This window comes from Pipistrellus kuhlii, unplaced genomic scaffold (genome assembly GCF_014108245.1).
Source record: "Pipistrellus kuhlii isolate mPipKuh1 unplaced genomic scaffold, mPipKuh1.p scaffold_m20_p_18, whole genome shotgun sequence".
In the NCBI taxonomy this organism is placed as follows: domain Eukaryota; kingdom Metazoa; phylum Chordata; class Mammalia; order Chiroptera; family Vespertilionidae; genus Pipistrellus; species Pipistrellus kuhlii.
In genome coordinates this window covers 26,425,159-26,447,079 of record NW_023425493.1, presented here as the reverse complement: position 1 = coordinate 26,447,079, position 21,921 = coordinate 26,425,159, and the positions used below count along the sequence as shown (strand labels likewise).

General features: G+C 41.1%; 1 protein-coding gene and 1 long non-coding RNA gene across 7 annotated transcripts in view; one reads left to right on the top strand and one right to left on the bottom strand.

Annotated features, from left to right (window-relative positions):
- The first annotated feature begins 3,325 nt into the window (after positions 1 to 3,325).
- Positions 3,326 to 21,921, top strand: part of OTUD7B (OTU deubiquitinase 7B) — a 50,635-nt gene continuing 32,039 nt past the window's right edge. For 2 of the 6 annotated variants that reach the window (XM_045583387.1, XM_036441701.2), the window contains exons 1-2: positions 3,326 to 3,469; positions 20,951 to 21,153. The gene's annotated coding sequence lies outside the window, so the exon portion shown is untranslated. Of the gene's footprint in view, positions 3,470 to 3,891; positions 4,016 to 6,757; positions 7,336 to 10,634; positions 10,773 to 20,950; positions 21,154 to 21,921 lie in introns of those variants that run through there. The other 4 variants (XM_036441703.2, XM_036441704.2, XM_036441702.2 and 1 more) reach the window with 4 other exon arrangements.
- LOC118721167 overlaps positions 13,368 to 21,921 on the bottom strand; it is a 55,559-nt gene continuing 47,005 nt past the window's right edge. The window contains exon 4 of the long non-coding RNA XR_006741993.1: positions 13,368 to 13,497. This is a non-coding gene — a long non-coding RNA (uncharacterized LOC118721167). The remainder of the gene's footprint in view (positions 13,498 to 21,921) is intronic.

The window sequence follows — 21,921 nt, the reverse complement described above, 5'->3', positions numbered from 1 at the left end:
CCACTGGACGGGTGAGCCTGGCTGAAACCCAGGACACCCCCCCCCCCCCCCCCGCAGCCGGCCCCGGGCACAGGGGGTCCGTTGCCGTAGCTTCTGGAGGCTGAAAGGTGAAACTCAGGTATTTATAAACAGAGATTCATGATCCTCAGTCCCAAGAATTTTGAGTTAGTGAGTCTGAGTCCTAGGCAGAGACAGTATGTAATTTCTGAAACTCCACAGAACCACTGGTCTAAATTATAGTGGTGGTAGTGGAAAGGAAATTATTTTGGTTTGGTTTTCCTTTCCACCACAAAAGCGTATAAATGCAAACAATTGCTGTGTGTGTTTTTTCCTGGTTATCTGCAAAAATAGCTTTCTCTGCACATCTCCCCCCACCCTCCTCATTAGCCCTAATGTTGAAATAATCTCTCCTTAAGTTTCTCTTGTGAAATGAAAAGTTGTGTTTTTGTTTTGTTTTGTTTTGTTTTGAGCTCTTGCTTAAAGTGACATCAAAGCTCAGGGAGCTCCTTGTTGCAGCCCTTAGCATTGCTAAAATGAGTAAACAAAAACAGGCCTTCAGGGTGGAAGAGAACTTTGTAGGAATGGTAGATGAGGGTGTGTGGTCCTAAGTACATTGGTAGGACTTTCTCTGCTGCTTTTACTTTTCCCCCTCACTAGTCTTCTACCTGTCAGCAAAACAACATCATCATCATCATCATCATCATCATCATCATCATCATCATCATTGGCTGAGTTCTGGCTAACGACAATGACATCACAACTACTGAGCATTTAGCACAGTGACATCCTGAATGGCTGGACATCCCGACAGAAGAGGTCCCCAGTTTCTAGACAGAGAAACCAACACAGAGGAATAGGAAGGGATTCACTTAATGGATTAGGGGCTGGCTGAGCTGGGACCAAAACCCAGGTGGCCTGGCTCTCAGCCTGGCTGACCACACTGCTACCCACACAGCCCGGGCTGACCCCAAACAAGTAGTCCATTGAGCAATTGCACAAACAACAATGAATGATGGATGGTCAGAGCTAGAAACAGGCACAAAGCAACTGCAACCCCATCACTTCCTGGCCCCTAAATTTTCAGCCAAGTCTGTAAAGTGTGGTCACAAATGAGTTTGACCAGCAACTTGGCCCAGCTTTTAAATTTGGAAACTTCTTTACTGTCAAAAGTAAAAGCCTGCCTTGTACTGTGGGTGGAGAATGCCTTTGAAACCCATAAGACTAAAATGACACATGTGGGCTTAACCTGATCTGGGAAGGCCTTGGTCAAACAAGACAGCTTTAGATTTTTGAACCTCCTGTGGGTCTATCCTCCTACCTCAGGGTGTGTGTGTGTGTGTGTGTGTGTGTGATCAATGGAGTTCAATTAGACTCAACTTAAATGACCAAGTCTCATTGTATTCTCCTCAAATTTGCCACTGAGATGTAGCCAAAATTTGTGGTTCCCACGTACTTGAAGTTCAGGCCAAATGGCTCTACTTGACCAACTGTAATGTTGGTCCTGAGTGCAAGGCACTCACACCTGCTTGGCCTTGGTATGGCCCTAGGCTCAGGCCTAAATCTTCAACTGTAAACCCAGGGAATACCCAAGAGATATAGCTAGCTAGGACGTTTCCTGTTTCAGGAGTCAATTTTCTAGTCTTGGGTTGGATAATTCTAATGTCTATTCTCCACCTGTTTAGAAACTAGGACTTCAGAAATTAGTGAGGGGACAGAAAAGTTGAAATAGGGTGAAATAGGACAGACATACCTTGAAGCCCTCTCTTGTTCCCTCCCTGCACTGGTGCACCGGTGGGGTCCCTCGGCCTGGGCTGCACTTTCTCACAATCTGGGACCCCTTGGGGGATGTCAGAGAGCTGGTTTCGGCCCCATCCCCGCAGGCCAGGCCGAGGGACCCCACTGGTGCACGAATTTGTGCACTGGTCCTCTAGTTTATTTATAAGTAGACCTAACAAGCACATAAACAAGAGGTGTTTTGAATATGTAGATCAGGTGCCACAATGTTAGGAATTTGAATGGAGGATTTTCTTGGTTAGATTATAACAGGGACTTCCCCCATTTTGTGTTTATCATAAGATGTGTTTATTAAATAGCACTTCTTTCTTGAAACAGTCCACATTCTCCTAATATTTACTTATTCATCAAACAAATGTGGAAGGTCTGCTATGTGCCAGGCAAGCTTATGTTCTCAGCCACATCTTATTGTAACACACATAGCACAGGTGAGTTCTGCCTTAAATATAGTTTTATGTATTCTACTAAAGTGTAAGGTCCTTTTAAAAATATTTTATTGATTTTTTACAGAGAGGGAGAGGAATAGAGAGAAATATCGATCAGCTGTCTCCTGCACCCCCCTCTCCCCTCCCCTTGGATGTGCCTACAAACAAGGTGCATGCCCCTGACCTAACCCTGACCTGCCGATGCTCTATCCACTGAGCCAAACCGGTTAGGGTTATAAGAATCTTGATTATCTTGCTCATTTTTGTGCCCCCTATGTAAATGAGCACAGTGCCTTGCACTCAATAAATATCTGTTGAATTATGTTGTTAAAAGGCATTACCAAAAAAAGGTTCTACATAACTATTTTTGATTGTGCTAACGGTCTAAGGCAGATGTGTCAATAAGGTATCATCATTATGCAAATTAATAAGTATTGGGTGTGTATAGGGAAGGGTACGTTTACTTTATGAATGAAGAAAGGAGACTGCATAACTGGCAGGAGCCTGTTCTTGGAAGAAGCGTTAATTTTCCTCTGGTCATTGTAGAATGATTGAGTCTTTTCATTCTAGACTCCAACTCGAATTTCAGACTTCTCATTCTATCGTAGAGTATGTTCACCCCTCTCACCTTTCCAGGGCTACCCTGCTTCCTTCTGCTTCTTCCCGAAGGGCTGTGGCCCACGGAGTCCACCGCAAAGTCTCCCAGGTCCACCTGATCCTCCGGCGCCGGGCCAGGACCTCCCCGGACCGGCGGCTGCAGGGACCGGCCAGGGACACCCCGGCCACGCGCAGGACCAGCGCCAAACTGGCCGCGGAGGGGAGCGGCGCTGAAGGCGGGGCCGCTACGGGAGGGGCGGGGCGGGGCGGGGCGGGGCGGGAGGACGGGGGCGGCTTGGGTGTTACCACCAACCCGCTCCGGCCGGAAACTGGCGCTTGTTTCCGGCCGGACGGCCGAAAACCACCGATCCTGAACCAGCCGCCGGAGTCGGAGTGGCGACCGTGTGTGGAGTAGGGGAAAAGCCGCCGGAGGAGGAGGAGGCCAGTCCGGATCAGCCCCGTCTGGCTCCGGATCCGGATCCTGTGCGCAGCGACAGCCGCGGTCGCAGCCTCCGCCACCGCCTCCGCCTCCGCCTCCATCGTCGTCAGGGGAGGGGCCGGCCGGACCCCGGGGTCACAGCAGCGGAATGAGGAGAGGCGGCCGGGCCCCGCGCCCCGCCCCGGCCTAGGGCCTCGCCCCGGGAGCCGCGAGGGTAACGGAGCCCCCCGCCTTGTCACCCTCCCCCGTTCTACTCCCGCCTCCTCAGTTTCCCCAACTCTGACCCTCTGATCTCCACTGGCCCCCTTCTCCTCTCTGGTTATATTTCACCCCGAGCCGTCGCCTCCCGGCACCCCGCCTCCCCAGACTGTTCCCCGCTTCGACCCCCCCTTTCCCGGCTGCTCCCCCCTTTCACCTGTGTCCCCGGCGCGCTCCCCGCTCCCCCGACCCCGGTCTCCCCAGCGTGCGGGCAGTGTGCGCTGTGCCAGCCAGACTTTCGGGGAGGGATGGCGGAGTTTTAAGGCGCGTAGGAGTGCAGGCTACTACCCCTCAGTCCGGTAAAGTTCATTGTAAAGTCTCGGTGTAAAAGTGAAATGAAAAGACAGGCTTGCTCTCCCCTATCGATAGCCAAACTGAGGCGCGTCCAGGGGTGGAGGCAGGGTGAGTGTGAGCGAGAGAGAGCGATTCTAGGGCAGCCGGTGAACTTCAGAAAAAAGCAAAGTTGCCGTGAGCCGATGGAAACTTTAGAAGCTGCTGATGAGTAAGCCGGGGGCTGCGTGATCTCACTCCTCTTCTCATAATTACTAGGTTAACGGTGTGGCCCGGTCGGGATGGAATGGGATTTGTTTACTGGGCCGGCGTATTTTTAGCATGTCGGCTCGCGAGGACCGGCGCTCCGAGCCTGCCTCCCTCCCTCCCTTTCTCCCTCCCTCGCCCTCTAGGTAGTCTGTCTACGGTAGGCGGCTCCTCTGGGCACAATGCAGATATAAATATTAAGTTGAAAGAAACTGACTGATGAAATTTTATGTAAGGTCCTCTGCAGACTCTTCAGAAGTTACAAATGCAAAAGCAAGAATTAGCGGGGGTTTGGCTCTTATTTTCCTTATCTTCCTATAAGTACGTATTTAAAATGCTCTTTTAGGAAATCTGAAATGGGTACATTTCAGTCTTTTGTCTTCCCATACTGTATGTTTAGGAGACCTTTGAGGAGGTGGATCCTTTTCTCTTTCAGAATCTATTTCTAAGGTAGGGAAGGACAAAGTAGAAGTGGTGGTAAGGCTAGTCCAAAAAGGTAGCTAATCCTAAATCTTTTACACACATTTTCTATATTATATAACTTAAAAAATATTCCCTTAGACTTAGAGTAAATGAGTTTCGTTCCTGATGGGGTGGAGAAGACTGCAGGGACCTAAGCCAGGTGGCTAGGGAGAATCAGACTTGTAATTAAACATTTGCTCTGCATAATTTACAAATGAATACATTATAGGCAAACAATTATACTCTTTGTCCTCATTGCCTTTTGAGCAGTTCTTTTAAAGTTTACGAACCATCCTGCTGTGCTAGTCTGTTGATATTTTGAAGGCTGAACAGAACTGTAAAGTAAATGAAGTTGATGTTGCTCCTCTGGAGTCTGAATACGGGTCTATTATAATTTCCACTAGCTACTCCGTGTGCTCAGAGCACCTCCCTGAATAAGTGGCCAGTTACTATGTACTTTGGGATTGCAAATGAATACAAATATTAGCTCACGCTAGGAATAATTGTGAAGGTAAATATGCTGAAAAGATATTCCAAAACTGAAATCGGTATTTAAAAAATTTCCCCATTTTGGATTATCAGCACCTTTCTGCCGATAATTATCCATTAACATGAATAATTTAGAATTGAACAACTATCCACTTTGGACTTTATGCATACCAGCAGGAAGGAAAAATGGAAGGAAGATATTTCCCAAACTATAACAATTTTTTTTTTTGTTGCCCGATTTGGTTTACCCTTTCATTTAATGCCAGAAACTTCCTTGTGAAAAAACCCGACCTAAATCTTTGCCAAAGGAAGGGCTGTCTGCTGACTTGTATTAAGGTAGGCTGACCAGTAATGAATGCTAATTGTTAGTTGGACTTGGTGGAGTTATGTCACCAGCAACTTGCACATTTTCCTGAAACTTTACTTCCTTAATCTCTTTCTTTTGGGACACCTATTGAAAATTTCATTTGGAGGGTAAAATCTAATTTTTAAAAAATCACACATCCTTTCAGAGTCTGCTGATCAATAATTCTTCCAGTATGTGAGTTGGTTTGTGTCAATATTAGTGATCATATCTGGTAAATTCTATTATGTCTGTATTTAGCAACTTTCCCTAGTTGAACTACATATATAATTCCGTGGGGGTAGGAGTGAGGATTGAGGGGTTGAATAAACCAAGGTTAAGTGTAGGGCAGCCTAATAGCCCACCACTATTTCAGGTTTTCAGAAGGCTTTGTTTGGAATTTTGAGATTCAATATGATTGACCAAGTGAATTATGATGGAATAACTCAGTATTAAAAATAAGTTCTGTTTGTTATGGGGGGCACTGAGTAACATTTGTCAAAAGCGTTAGCAGTCCTAAATGTCTCAAGCATGCTAAGGATGTTGGCAGAGGACATTGTAAGGAAGCAGCCCTTTTTCTCACTCTAACCATTCATCTCATCAAGGGAAGAATAAAACGTGACTTCAGCAGTAGGTTTCCTGTGGGAGCTGTGAAATGGCAGACTGTGGAATCTTCTCAACAGCCCCTGATAAATTTAGATAATTAAAAACTGTGGAACTAGCAAAAACCGGTTTGGCTCAGTGGATAGAGCATCGGTCTGCGGACTGAAAGGTCCCAGGTTCGATTCCTGTCAAGGGCATGTACCTTGGTTGCAGGCACATCCCCAGTGCGGGGTGTGCAGGAGGCAGCTGGTCGATGAGTCTCTCTCATCAGTGTTTCTAGCTCTCTATCCCTCTTTCTCTCTGTGAAAAATCGATAAAATATATTAAAAAACAAACAAAAAAACAAAAACAACTGTGGAACTGGAATGTGGTTGCAGGGCAGTTTTATCATGAATGCCGGAACTCAGTTGATTTTTTAATATGATAGAAAAAGGGAGTTGATTTAAAAAAAATTTTTTTTTTGTAAGAAGTCCTTGCCAAATAGTATTGAATACTAAAGTGGATAAAGCAGTCTCCAGATTCCAGTGACAGGTTTTAGGAAGATATAAAAGGTATAAAGACAGGTGTTTTTGCCTTTGGGATGGGGTGGGGTTAGGGCAGGTGGTCTATAGTAAATGGAAAGACAGACTATTATAAGCTTTAACATTTAGGAAACAAGAGAAACAAAACCAAATATAATTGTTATAAATGTAGTATGTAAAGTCTAGAAAACTTGAAGTAACAGAATAAGAATGAGCTGAATTAGGGACTGTTTCTGAGTTAGTAAAATTTGAGATGGGCTTGGGAGTCAGGGACTACAGAGTTAGATGAAACTTGTTTCGTACCTTGGTTGAGGTTTATACTATGTGACCTTGGACAATTTATTTCATCCTTATCTGTAAAACGTGTGAGCATTCAAGTAAATGTTAGGTGTGAAGAAAAGATCTTCCAGGCAAAAAGTATAGAATGTACAGTATGAATGATGAAGTTGTGTTTGTCGGAATAAAAGAGAGTGACTGCAGAGAATGTGGGTTGGTCAAGTCATGGGTAGAGCAAGCAAGAGGGTGGAGGAGACTCAGTGGCCAGACTCTGTTGTGTGTTGATAGAAGGGTCAATGGAGGCATTGTAGGTCCTTGAACAAAGGATGGATTTAATAAGGAATATTGAGCCCTCTGGTTCAGGAACTCAGGGACAAGGAATCAGGCAGGCACCGGTACATTGTGGCTCCTGCTTCTCTTCTGGACCATCCTGGCTTAAAAGGATCAGCCAGGAGACATAAGATTCCTTGTAGAAGTTTTTGTATTCATGCACCTTACTCACTATGCTGAGCTCTGCTGTGTTTATCTCCCATTGCACCAGTTTGTGGGGAACTCTCAAGACTATGGCAGGATTCTCCTCAAGAGCTTATGGTAAGGACAGTATCATGTTTTAAGTACATTTAACTTTCCCTGCTATTGTAGAGAGCACTAGCATAGGTAATTCAGAACTTAATAAATTTCTTGGCTTGAAATACATTATTTTTTAACCAGGTTTATTTTCATGTTTTGGGATCGTACTTCTGTTAAAATGAATCTGCAATTCTAAGCCTATATTACTTGATGGTGATGAGAACAGTCAATCGTGAATTAAAGCTTTTGCCTCAAGAATCAATAAATTGAATAACCCATTTGAGGACAACTAGGACTAGACTGCATATGTTAATGAAGAACAATTTCTTTTCAAAATCCGTGTGGGTCCAGTATGGCCTCTCAGGCTGTCTAGACACCCCATGCTTAAAAGTGAGTGGTAGGTGATGCCTGTGCTGCAGCCAGAATGGGTCCTCACTCACAGTGTTTGGAGGAATCTTACTGTCATATGTAGCATTGTCGAAGATTAAGGTGGCTTTTTCAAAAGACCTGTGCTTTGTAGAGGCTTTTCCAGATGTTAGCTCCACTGAAGATATGTTAGATCTTTCCTCCTGAAGTAAACTTGTTTGAAAATAGGACCAATTAAGAAAAAAAAAAGAAAAAAGAATAAGAAGTGTCCATATTTAAAAATAAACAAAAAGTCACACAGCTGTTCTATCAGCCTTGTTCTTTCAGTCTACTTTCCTTTCAGTCTACTTGCTTTCCTTCACTCCTACCTGCCTCCTCACCCCCACCTCCTCATCATCATTACCAAACTATGTGCTTGTGATGTCATGAGCACAGGATTATTATTTACTCTTGAGTCAGAAGATTGTAGTATCTCAGCTGGAAATCAGAGGTGGAAATTCAGGAATCTTAGTGTAGATCAGGATTATTTTCAACTGTGATTTTTAGATTATGTTTTGTCCCTTTATTTCTCGGAAGAAGTAGTTTTAGATAGGAGAAATCACTGAACTATTATTTTTAGTGACCTGCTCTGAGTTTAGTTCTATGCTAGATGCTGATTAGGTAAAATGACAGTTTTGTGCCCTTGAATTTACAGTCCAGTTAGGAGTAAGGAGAATAGGAATGAATAACTACCTATTGAGCTTCTATTATGCCACACAAATAAAAAAAATTTTAAACTGTGAAAATATATTTTTTTATTGCATAGTACACACTTTATACTGTAGATATTTTGAGAGAAGAATATTCAGGTACTGATGAATGATGTCACAGAGGAATTGGAACTGATTCCAGATCTTAAAGAAACAAAATGGGCCCTAACCGGTTTGGCTCAGTGGATAGAGTATTGGCCTGTGGACTGAAAAGTCCCAGGTTCGATTCCAGTCAAGGGCATGTATGGTCAAGGGCATATACCTTGGTTGCGGGCATATCTCCAGTAGGAGTTGTGCAGGAGGCGGCTGATCAATGTTTCTCTCTCATTGATGTTTCTACCTCTGTCCCTTTCCCTTCCTCTCTAAAAAAATCAATAAAATATGTTTTAAAAAAACAAAACAAAACCTCCCCAACAAAATGGTATTAGGTACAAGGATTGAAGAAAATAACAACAAAAATTATTTCATTTTGAAGCTGTAAAATAGTAAAAGGGATCAAGCAAAAGCCTGGAATAGGGATATACTCAGGATGTTCTTGGGACAGTGATAAGACTGAGTAGCAGTAAATAGCGAAACAAAGGTGATTGGGATGGTTTGGAGCTATCTTTATAAGGGGTCTTAAAAGCTACACTTATAAGTTTAGATTTTAAATGATACATAGAAGATTGTGACCCACTGAGAAATTTTGATTGGGATAGCAATATGATGATAGTAGGGAATAAGGTTGGCTTGGAGGTAAGGGAAATTTGGCACCCGTGGTGTGAGGTGATTCACTAGATAGTGTGGAGAATGGAGTGAGGAGAAGAAAGAGAGAGAGAGATTGTGAAGGAAAAATTGAAATCATCTGGACTGGATATTGAAGACGAACGGGAGTGGTTAAGTATGCATAGGACAGTTTAAGCCGGGGTTTCTAAGACATTGCCTGAAATAGAGAAGATAGAAGGTTTTGTCATTTCTTTTTTAGGGGAATATGATGATTTCAGTTTGAGATGTGGTGGATCTAAAGTGACAATGAAACATCCAAGCGAAAGGTGTTCCTGTTCTTAGAGATGAGCCTAAAGCTAGTTAGAGGTGGGGGTTACTACGTTGCAAGTGTGGCTTTGCAGGTTGTTAGCATAGATGAGGCTTTAGCCAAGAGAATGAATAAGGTGTCTGAAGACTAGAGTTTCCGGAAAGAACAGAAGGCCAAATCTGATGGTACTTCATAAACACTAACGATTCTCCACTCTCCAGGTCATCCCCATTGATTCTTCTTCTTCCTATTTTCCATTCCTCTATTCCCTACTCTATCAAATACCCTGGAATGAGTATCGTCTTGTAAGCATTGTTTTAGGAACAGGAAACAGATGAGCCAGACAAGGTCTCTACCTATAAGGGTCCAGTGGGAGGAGACAGATGTGCAAATATCTAGACGGAATGAAGGGTTATAGATGCTGCACTAGGGGAGAAAGTGGGGGCTGGCAGGTCAGTTCCGCCGTGGACACGCATACTTTTGAAAGTGCCTCCCAGAGGAGATGATATTTGAGCTGAGTCTTGCAAGATGAGTTAAGGATATACCCTACAGAAGACAGGGAGAAAGAAGTACACTGCAGGCTGAGAAACAGCATGAACAGAAGCTTAAAGAAAAAACAGCCAGGCTTCTTCAGGTAACTTTTAATAATTATTTTGGCTGGAGGGCAGGGATGAGACTGGGGAAGTAGGTAAGCTGATCACAGACAGCTTTATCTTGTGCTGAAATAAATGATGAATCACATTGGGTGATAAAGTAAATTTCATGTTCTAGAAAGATCTTTTGTCAATGGTGTGTAGACAGTGGATTGGAGAGGAACAAAATGAAGGCTTTAAAAATAGCTGTATTATACTTAACAGTAACACATTTGTTGTTGAGTGATCATGTTTATAGAATCATGGAATAACTACAGGGATTGTTATGCTTTGTTAGTCTCCCTTGTTCATTTTCAGATGGCATGCCTGAGCTTTACTCAGGATCACAGAAGTAGTCTTAGTGATAGGTTGGTCTGGAATTCAGTCTTCAGTGACTATAATGTGGCAGGTGATTAATAAATGTTAGTCACCTCTCTCAGTCCTTCACAAGTCCTGTTCTAGTGTTCCTTACATTCTCACACACTATTGTGCCAGAAGACAGAGGGGTTTCTGTCTTCCATCCCATTGTCCGTTTACCAGTCCACCGTGAACTTTTCCCAGGTCTGACTGAGGAGGATCTGCCCTGAGATTACCTTGGGGAATAGGGACTTTTGACCTTGGACAGTTGGATGCCCTGGAGTGGAGTGAAGAGGATGTTATTATTCAGCTGTAATGATTCAGTTGTAGAAGAATGTCAAGGTATTTGTTTTTATTGAGTGTGCAGATGTATCTCTCCTGCTAAGTTCCCTGCAAATTGTTTTCTTTTAAACTTAGTTTTAAGTTGTACCAGTGAAACTTTGATGGATGGAAGAAAAAATATATTTATCTAAAAAAACACAAGATATGTCATTATAGTTGGGTTCTAAATTTTCTCTGTATTTTTTATTTCATTGGACTTTTGTGAGGAAAATTGGGTTTAGCATGCTAAAGAATTTGGATTTTGTGTTGTAGTCATTTTTGCTGGAGAACAGTCTAAGAACAGGCCTTACATTTCAATCCTGGTGAAAGTTGGGGATGTGAAGGATGGATACCTTCCATTGATAAGTTTTTCTTAAAATTTAACGGAGTTGTGATTTTTTACTCTTTTTCTCTGGCTTTGTCAACATCTTCAGAGAAGGGCCTTGGCTTGGAAACTGTCCACTTTAGCAGAGCTGCCAGTTCTTAATTCTTTCTCAAGTGGGCAAGGGTACATTTTGTTTTTGTTTGTGAGTGTTTGGGGGAGGGGAGGAGAGATAGGCACAGAATAGCTAGTCACAGTGAGTCTTTATCTGAATTCCTATGTAACTGGAAGTTTCCTTGGCTTCATTTTGGGGAGATGACTTGGCTACACCGGCATTTATGTTATGTGGGAAGGTGGGTCTTAGTCCCTTCAGATATCTGATTTAGGATGGCATAAACAACTTCTTTCTTGTTCATGTTTGTCAGCCCCACCCTCTCTGTTCTAGGTGCCTTTTGTGCACGCTGTGTGAGGGTGAGGAAGGATCCTCCTCTGTCTCAAACTAGGGTAATCAAGTGTTACCTTAAAGTTTAAAGAACCTATTCTGCTCCTGACTATTATTATTTTATTTATTTTTAAAATATATTTTTATTGATTTCAGAGAGGAAGGGAGGGGGCGGAGAGAGAGAGAGAAACATCAATGATGAGAGAGAATCATTGATGAGCTGCCTCCTGCACGTCCCACAATGGGGATCGAGCCCACAAGCTGGGCATGTACCCTGACCAGGAATTGAACCATGATCTCCTGGTGCAAACCTTGATGTTCAACTATTGAGCCATGCTGGCCTGGCCTGACTATTATTTTTATGTTAATGACTCCAATATTTCAGTCAACTGGCCCTTTCTTAATTTAAAACTTTTGGATAATGAGATATTTTAAGTACTGTTTAGAAAAATTCAGGGGAGAAACTGTAACACAATTTTGAGCCAGCAACCCAAATTTAATGGTTATTAACATTTTGTTGTATTTGTTTTAAATGTCTTGCTTGCTTTAAGATACAAAATGGCAGATATAGGTAAAGCCCTACTCTGCATCCTTTCCTCCTTCCTCTTTTCCAGGAATGACTACTAACCTGTTTTGGTATATATCATTTCATTTCATGTTATATACCTTTCTTTTTATTTGAATATTATATATATATACAGAAACACAGCTTTGTTTTGAAATCTTACATAAATATTATAGAATCAAAGTGCATGTATCCTTTTGCATCCTTTTTTCCCTATATTGTTTTTTAGATATGTCTACATAATAAATCTAGTTCATTTAATCACCCAATCATTAAGCCTGTTTCCTCCATTGCCCTCTGCACTTGCCCTGTTAACAAATACTACCCATCAAAGTATTGTCAGGATTACCCATCAAAGTCCCAGTTTAAATCATACCTTGATTTTTTTTTCTTCTCTAACAGGATATGATCTTTCCCACTTTTGAATTCTCCTTTCATTTTATTGGTACTTGTCTGGTGGTGGTTATATGTTCTAGATCTTGTATTTGAGTTTGTTTATTCGCATGCCTCTTCTATACTGTAAGCTCTGGAAAGCAGATAAAAGATCTTTTTTATCTTTGTATCTTATGGGGCTTGCCACAATAACTTATGTGTAGTAGGCATTTAGTATCCATTAGCAATGGTTAATTAATGAATAAGAGAATAAAGACAATCCTTTGTGATGGTGAACCATTAGTTTAAGTCTGAGCATGATAGTGGCCCCATGAAAAATAAAGCTTCAAAAGAAACTCGCAGCCTGAAAATGACATAAAAATGTACATAAATGGTGAGAGCAGTCAAGACTAACTTCCTGTATTAGATGAGAGCAGACCTTCCTTGAGAAATGAAATGTGAATTGATCGCTGATCTCATCCTAATGAGAGAACTCGTGGGAATTACTCCTGATGGCCTTTGAGGCAGTGTGCTCCTATGGCCAGACTTTCGCTAGCTATCAAATTCTGCTGTTGTCATCAAGGTCTTGACACCTTCTCTGGCGATGGGATATTGGTGTTGAGAAAAAGCAGCCTATCTGTTCACTTAATGAACATTGCTGGGAGCCAGGAATTCTTTGGCTCCTAAAGAGGAAAACCCAATATACACATACATACTTGTATACTATGTACATATATTTTTAGTGACACCTTTTTATTAAAAGACCAGATTGTGTATCAGCAGAATATTTTGAAGTTATTGATTGTGGAATGTATAGTCCCCCCAAAAAACCCATCATTTTGGCTTCCCAGAAACTCTTCCCTCCCCCACCAAGAAGAAATTAAATATTAAGTTGAATATATGAAATTGCAGTTTTGTAGGTAAAAGTCAAATATCGGCAGTTTTGGGTGCTTACCTTAATACTTCAGGCCTTGATTTCCTCCTGGGGTTCTGAAGAATATCATGAACCTTTTTTAAGTGGATAATCCTAAGTCCGTTTGTGAATCTAAAATGCATTTTTAAGATTTAATTTGCAACCAACTTTTTTTTGTAGTTATGTTTAGCTTGAATTTTTGATAAAATGTTTTTATTTCTTAGCATGCATTTAGTATATTTGGGAAGTTGGGGGGGAGGGGGAGGTGTGAGTGTTGTTGACGAATAGGCTCTGTGAATAAGCCTAGAATGAAAACTTGCATCAATAGCAACATAAAGTTGATCGGGTAAGCTTTAATAAGCTTACAGTTCCTTTGAGTGAATGACTCCCTAACATCTTTTTCTGCTACCCCATGTCTCCTGTCTTGTCTTGATAAGGGAGATGTGGTAGCACAAACCATAGAAGAGAAAATTGCCCGTGGCCCTTGATTTTATTTGGAGACTTTACAGGGAAGAGGGCAAGAGCCCCAGCTCCTGACACCAGACTCTTACCCACACAGTTTTTAGGATAAGGGGTAGGGAGATGCAGAAGTCAGGGAAAGAAGCAAAGGAATAGATGGCAGGAGTTAGCTGATATAGGATAGGACTGAATGAAGAACAGGAAAGGGAAAAAGTGCATAGGTATAAACATTTAAAGAGGCTGTTTCCTCTCATCCTTCAAAACCTGGCTTGGAATTCTATATAAACCTTGTACCTTAACTGTATTAAAGTTGCATTCAGGCTACATGCTACTTGGAAAACATCACATATAGAATTCAACTTTGAAAGTACAGTTTCGGCCAAAACCGGTTTGGCTCAGTGGTAGAGCATCGGTCTGCGGACTGAAAGGTTCCGGGTTCGATTCCGGTCAAGGGCATGTACCTTGGTTGTGGGCACATCCCCAGTGGGGGGGTGTGCAGGAGGCAGCTGGTCGATGTTTCTCTCTCATCGACGTTTCTAGCTCTCTATCTCTCTCTCTTCCTCTCTATAAAAAAATCAATAAAATATATTAAAAAAGAAAGAAAGTACAGTTTTGTGTTCTAAAATAGTTCTTTGAAAAGTCAGGGACGTTTAAAATGAGTTAGTCTACTAGTGCCTTTTGAGTCATTAATAACTGACATGAAAGGAAAAGAACACTTTTTGAGATTTTTGTATCAGTAAATTTTGATATTTACTTGAAGATAATCCTGTGTGAGAAATCGAGGCAAGATGGTGGGAAAATACAATGCCTTGCTAACAAAAATACTTTAGATAGGTTCTCAAATGTTTTCAAATTTATCTGCTTTTATTAGTAACTTTGTGATCATTTGCTTTTGTCGTCTTTGAACTGGAAGCTGACCTGGCTGAGTGTTAGACTATTTGTTTTCTGAAATTTTCCATTAGTACTAGGGACAGGATTACCTGACAGGAAAGATACTTGGTCCTTGTTGTTTACTGACCAGGGAGAGAGGCTTCCCACACCTCTCAGAATTCTGAAAATACAGTTTGAGATGTAGACTTAAGTTATGCTGCACTCAGCCCTGGTCTGTGTTCAGTGGTTAGAGCACTGAACAGTCTCCGGTTTAATTCCTGGTCTATTATAGGTACGGTACCTGGGTTGCAGGTTCAATCCCTGGCTGCAGTCAGGGCGAGTGTGGGAGGCAATCAATTGATATCTGTCTGTCTTTCTTCACCCTCCCTCCCTTCCATTCTCTCTAAAAATCAATGGAAAAAAATATCTTCGAGTGAGGATTAACAACAACAAAAGATGGGCTGCACCCTAGCTTCTTTGAATGCCTAAAATGAGTTCCTAGCTATTAGGAACATTAAATGACATCTCTAAATGATCCTTGTAATTTTTGTACTATACTAGTTCATTCTAGAAATGCAGTTAAAATCATCTATGAATTTCCTTTGACGTTCGCTGCCTAGTTGAGACTATAAATTCCTTTCTAGTGAACACCTGCTGTGTACTGGAATTTGGACAAGTTGCTGTAAGGAGATGTCAAGGAAGTGTTGCCCAGTAAATAAACAGGTAGTAGGAGTATTGGCCCATTGGGAATTTATATTCTGGGTTAAACAGAACATAGTTACATTTACATAAATACATATATAAAAACAAGATGTAAGAAATAAATACAGCCGGGACCGGTTTGGCTCAGTGGATAGAGCATCGGCTTGTGGACTGAAAGGTCCCGGGTTTGATTCCGGTCAAGGGCATGTACCTTCGTTGTGGGCACATCCCCAGTGGGGTGTGTGAAAGAGGCAACTGGTCGGTGTTTCTCTCTCATTGACGTTTCTAACTCTCTGTCCCTCTCAATTCCTCTCTGTGTAAAATCAATAAAATATACTTAAAAAAAAAAAAAAGAAAGAAATTCAGGCTATTAGTAGCATACATACCATCATATAGCATTTAGAACTGAAAGGAACTTTACATATTTATCATCATTTTCTAGGTGAGGAAAATGAGGCCTGGAAAATTTAAATGAGGTAATAGTTATTAACATTTTATTGGCTATCTGCCTTCTGAAAAGTTAGGCTTCAGGTATAACAGAGTAAAAGTTATCAAGAACTTAATAATTAGTTGTGAAGACTGAATGCATAAAAGGATAAATAGTAATACTAACTCTTGGGTACTAAGTGTCAAGTGAGGAGTATAGTTATGTAGTTATATGGCGTTAGAGGTAACAGGTAGGCAAATTTTTACCTTTAGGATAATCTAGGCCTCAGAGGAGAGAAAACTGAGTAACTATAGAGGGAACATTCAAGGTAGGAGCGCAGTGAGCTGAGCCCACCTTGGTTTGGGGGCGACTGAGAATACAGTTTGTTGCATAGTGTTTCACCTAGGAGAGCAATGAGACTAGGAAAGTTGGAGAAGGCCTTAAATCTCAGGCAGAGAAGTTGGGTTTATCCTTAGAGGGAAAATCCACAAGCAGAGAATTTCTTTTTAATGGCCTAGTTTACCTTTATTGTTTTGACTGATGAGCATCCTAGGGTTTCTTTTTTAAAAAAATTATTTTTCATTGATTTCAGAGAGGAAGGGAGGCGGGGGGAGAGAAATGTCAGTGATGAGAGAGAATCATCGATCAGTTGCCCCCTGCATGCCCTTGCAACCCGGGCATGTGCCCTGACCAGGATTGAACACTGATCTCCTGGTTCATAGGTTGAAGCTCAACCATCGAGCCATACTGTCCAGGCCACAAGCAAGAGATTTTATGTGTAAATTAGTATTTTAGGAAAATGCATTCAGCCGTATGGCATACAATGAGGAAGAGAGGAGTTGGAGGACTGTTGTAATCCTGGAAAGGATCTGCAGGAGTGATGGCAATGGAGAAACTGGAAGATTGGAGTGATCTGAAGAAACATGAATAGAATTTGTTAACTGTTGTGTGGTTTTTTTTGTGTGGTAAAGAGGTAGATAAAAACAATGTATATGTTTTTAATCTGGATTATAGCACTAGGAGAGCTGGGTTTGGTTAGTTTCTAATATATCTCTTCAAAGGGATACCTGGGTGGAAATTTTTGAAGAGCACTGAGTCTAGCCCCACATTCTCAGTTAATGCTGAATACAGAGAATTTAAACAACTGGTTTAGGTAGTAGAACTTGGTGTAGAGCCCATTCTTTTGACTGTCAGTCAGTGCTCTTTCTACTATACCTGGTATTATATTGCTTAGGAGGTGGGTTTAATGGTTAAAAGACCGAGCAGATGCCTGGGAAGTGAAATGGGAAATCCAAGACCACATTATGATGAGGTTTAACCACAAGTTGTTTCAGTTCTGCATAGGTTTTCCTCATATTTAGACACTACAAATGTATATGTCTATCAGGCTCATAATGCAATAGTGACTCCAGTTTCTTCAAGCTATCTTCCTCTGAGATTCAGTTCTTCATAGTCAAGGACAAATATTCCTTCAAATTTTGGATTTAATTGTATTTACTCTCCGAACTTTAGTTTTGAAGATGAAAGAGTTCTTCCCCCTATGTGTGGATAGGTTGCTTTGGTTACAGTCTTTCTGGAGTAAAGGGAGGAGAAGAGTTTTGGACCCAAATCTTTCATGTTTGTTTACCCTGTCAGCAGTTAAGAACAATTCACTTGCACTGATTTTATTACCTAAATAGGCCAGTAAATACTGTGAATCAATATATTTTTTTTATTTTGCTAATGGGAAGTTTTTAGAGAATTGAATAGCCTTCTAAGAAATTTATATATATGTTTATTTTTTAAAATGTGTTTATTGATTTTAGAGAGAGAGGAAGGGAGAGTGCAGGAGAGAGAGAGAAACCTTGATGTGTGAGAGTAACATTGATCAGCTGCCTCCTGCACACTCTCTGCTGGTGATTAAGCCATAACCTGGGCGTGGACCCTGACTGGGAACTGAATGACTATATCTGTATACAGATATATTTAAGATGCAACTCATTCTCACTCTTCTCTTTTTTTGTTGTTATTAATCCTCACCCAAGGATATTTTTTCTATTGATTTTATAAAGAGAGAGAAGGAGGGAGGGAAGGAGGGAGGGAGGGGGAGAGAGAAACATTGATGTGAGAGAGACACTGATTGGTTGCCTCCCACATGCATCCTGAACAGGGCTGAGGATCAAACCTGAAATCTAGGTACAGCCCTTGACTGGAAATTGAACCCATGACCCTTTGGTGCATGGGCCAACACTAACCACTGAGCACACTGGCTAGAGCTCTTCTTTTTCTTTTCAGTCAGGTTTCTGATTTGTCTGATATCAGATACCTGAAGACTCGAAATAGTGTTTTCTGGATCAACTAATATTTATTATGTAGGTACTGTAAGGGCATTGCTATTTAATATCATCTGTCAAGATTAAATATTCCTGCATTTTATGACTGGGTTTCTAGTAGTAAACAACTTCCAGTGCTTGGCTTCTATAATTCTTATCCCATCTTAATTCTTGCCATGATTCATCTGTTATAAATTCTGAGCTGGCTGGGTGTTAAAGAAAACTTAATAGTGAGACCCTACCTTGAGTTACGCTAAGCACTTTATATATTACCTCATTTAATACTTATAATAATTACATATGATATTTTTAAACCTATTTAAAGGTTAATTCATTCAAAATACTTAATATTCTGTTAAGGGAATACTTATTAACTCATCCAAAATAGTTAAGCACTATTTAAGGCGCTGAGGATAACACAGTGAATATGAGATGAGGTTCCTGCTAAGGCACAGAGAAATGAAATAACTTGCTCAAGATCACACAGCAAGAGGTGGCTCAGTAGTTGAGCATCAGCCTATGAACCAGGAGATTAGAGTTCCATTCCTTGTCAGGGCACACACCAGCGTTGCCAGCTCGGTCTCCTGTGAGGGGCGTTGCCAGAGGAAACGAATCAAGGATTCATCATTGATGTTTCTAATATTTGTCCCTCTCCCTTCCTCTCTGAAATCAATAAAAATATATATTTTTAAAAAGAAAGTGACAGAGCTAGGATTTAGAAATACATCTGATGGATTCCCAAGGGAATGTCTGCAACTGTTATCATATTATGCTGCCATTTACATATATTGCTGGTTCTCTGTGATTATATAAATAAATCAAGTGATAAAAATAGGTGGAACTCCCAGTATTTCTTTGTTAAAAAGGTTCCTGATAAATTCAAGAAAGAAATTACCTTGGTGCTGACAAGCACATCTGCCCTATAATGCTTTTCCTCTCTCCCCCTCCCCCGTTTTCACTCCCTCTTTACCCACTCATACCTGGGGATGAACTGGACAGTGTGACCTGCTTTGGCACTTGAATGTATTTGTGCTTTGAGGACTGGGAGAGTTTTGTTTGTTTCCTTGGCTTCCTGAATGTTCCTTGCCCACTTGCAAGTTCTTTCTTGTAGTACAATGGTGAGTAATGTGCTGTTAACATTGTAATGTAGTCATGCCAGTTGGAATATTTTTTCTTTTTCCCCCCACTTCTCTCTGATGAACCTTGGGTCAAATTTGCCTTCTGCAATTCACTCAAATAGAGAAGCCTTTTGTATTCAGATGACTAGGAAATAGTCTCAAGGTTGAGAAGACTATTTAAAATCCAATGTCTTCTGCCCAGCTGAAACTCATTTGTTAGTTAGCATTCTAGGTTTATTCTCTGACTAGTGTGACTCAAGAGAGTATTTATTTTAGATTGTGGCCATTATCACAATGTGCCATACTGGGAAGAATGGTGTTTATTCTGGAGTTAGGAGCTTAAAAATAGACACAAGGAATTTTTTGGTGAGTATTACCAGTCTGTGAGAGTGAAGAGCTGAGTCCTAGTAGGAAATGTGGTCTATTGATAGTTGAGTTCTAGGGATTAATTAGGTAGGATCAAGATTGCAGATATTAAAACAATTTAGTATTGGGGATCCAGTTAGTTTAGTTTTTGGGGTTCAAGTGTATCTGGGCATGATCATGAGGTTAATGATATGATTTATTTGGCTGTGTTTAACCTACTGCTTTTATTGGTGCACAACATGTGTTAGTTAAATCTTTAAAAAAAGTACTTGAATGCTAAGTTTGATGTCAGTTTGTCTTTCTTGGGCAGCTTCTTCACTGTTAAGTATTTCTTCCAAATGATATTTATTGAGCCTTAAATTATGGGTAAAGATTTGGGAAAGGGGTTGGGTAACAAAGATTTATAGTATCAGATTCTTGCTGAGTCTGTGGTCTTAACATTTACAACTTGAATCAATTAGGCTTAGCATTAAGAACACATTTAAGAGGAAATTTATGATTTTGGCATTGCTAGAGTCAATCCTATGCTTTTTTGATAGAAATAACTTGACCCTTTGGTAGGATTGAAAATACTTGCTTTCCAGTTCCAGTTAAACTGGGTTTAATTTTTGATATTTGAGATAGTTGCCTATGATGTTTCCTTTTATCCTCTCTCCATTATTTTATTGACTGGTGTACCAGGTAATGTATTTTAAAGTATTTTGTGAATTGCAAGGTAGCAGTTGCTATCATCACCACTATCCTATATAATAAAGAGGTAATATGCAAATTGACCATCACTCCAACACACAATATGTCAGCCCCCATGTGGTCAAAGATGGCTGCCCCCATGTGGACACAAGATGGCTACCACAAAATGGCCAGCAGGGGAGGGCAGTTAGGGGTGACCAGGCCAGCAGAAGAGGGCAGTTAGGGGCAATCAGGCCAATAGGTAGAAGTGGTTAGGGGCAATCAGGCAGGCAGGCAGGAGAGTGGTTGGGAACCAGAAGTCCTGGACTCCAGAGAGGCATGTCCAACTGCCCATTTAGGCCCGATCCACCAGGGAGATCGGACCTAAATGGGCAGTCAGACATCCCTCAAGGAGTCTCAGGTTGGAGAGGTGCAGGCTGAGCTGAGGGACACAACCCCTCCACCCCACCCCCACCCCCGTGCATGAATTTTGTCCACTGGGCCTCTAGTCAATAATATTGTAATATTAAAAATATTAATTGGGTAGAAATCATAAGGGTTGGTTTCCTGGATTAATTTCAAGAAGAAGAAGTCAGAGGAAAATGGGATATTTGCCAGATGCCTTGCTTACTAATTGATACTTTTTGTACTTTTTGTGGAAGGGAAAAGGAAAAGCAGAGACCTGTCACCCTGAAAACTTGGCCTGGTGCTATGTCATCGTGAAGGGTTGCCTGTACTGCTTTGACCAACTGTATGGTGGCAAGAAAGTGTAATAGGATTTGTCACATGTTTGACCTGAGAGGCTTATAGTGCATTCTACTGGAAGCATCTTTCTACAGAGAAAACAACTTATCTCCAATTGTTGGTAAGATCAACCACAATATGTATCTTTAATAATAAAAATGTATCAGTCCAGGTCAGTATCTGCCTGGTCTCACTAAGAAGTAGGATTAGGGAAACAGTATCTTTGACCCAAATATTTTGGTTAGCTGTTATCTGAATTCTATTTAGAATGTATCTTGTTCTGCAGTCTGGTAAGCTCTTACATATCCTAAAGACTCAGTTTGAGAAAACTTCCCTAACCCATCTAGCTAAACTGGTTGCTCCCTATACCTATTCCTACCCCATTGGGTACTAATAACAGGTTTAGATTTCTCTCTTCAGACAGGAGTGCCTTGAAGGTAGGATTGTGGCTTTTCTTCTTCACTTGTATCCCCAGGCCCTAGAGCAGCACCTGGTACATGGTGGACTCAGTTTGGTAAATTTTGAATGAATGACTGATAGTCAAATTGGAGAGATAAGATGTGACTATCAGGAAGGCCAACTAATATTACCAGGCACTTTATGATAACAGCAAGTGCCAGTGAATATTTTACATACTGACCTGTAGGTGTTCCAGTGAGGTTTATATATGGCCAGGAAAGATGTAATTATGGAACTTGCAGATGGATAATATTAGTAATAACTACCTTTTTTTGAACTGAATTATATTAATATATTTATAGAAGGCAAATTCTTTGTTCTGTTTTTTATCCTCACCTGAGGATATGTTCATTGATTTTCTAAAGGGAGGGAAAGCGAGAGAAAGATAGAAACATCCATGTGAGAGAGAAACATTGATTGGTTGCTTCCC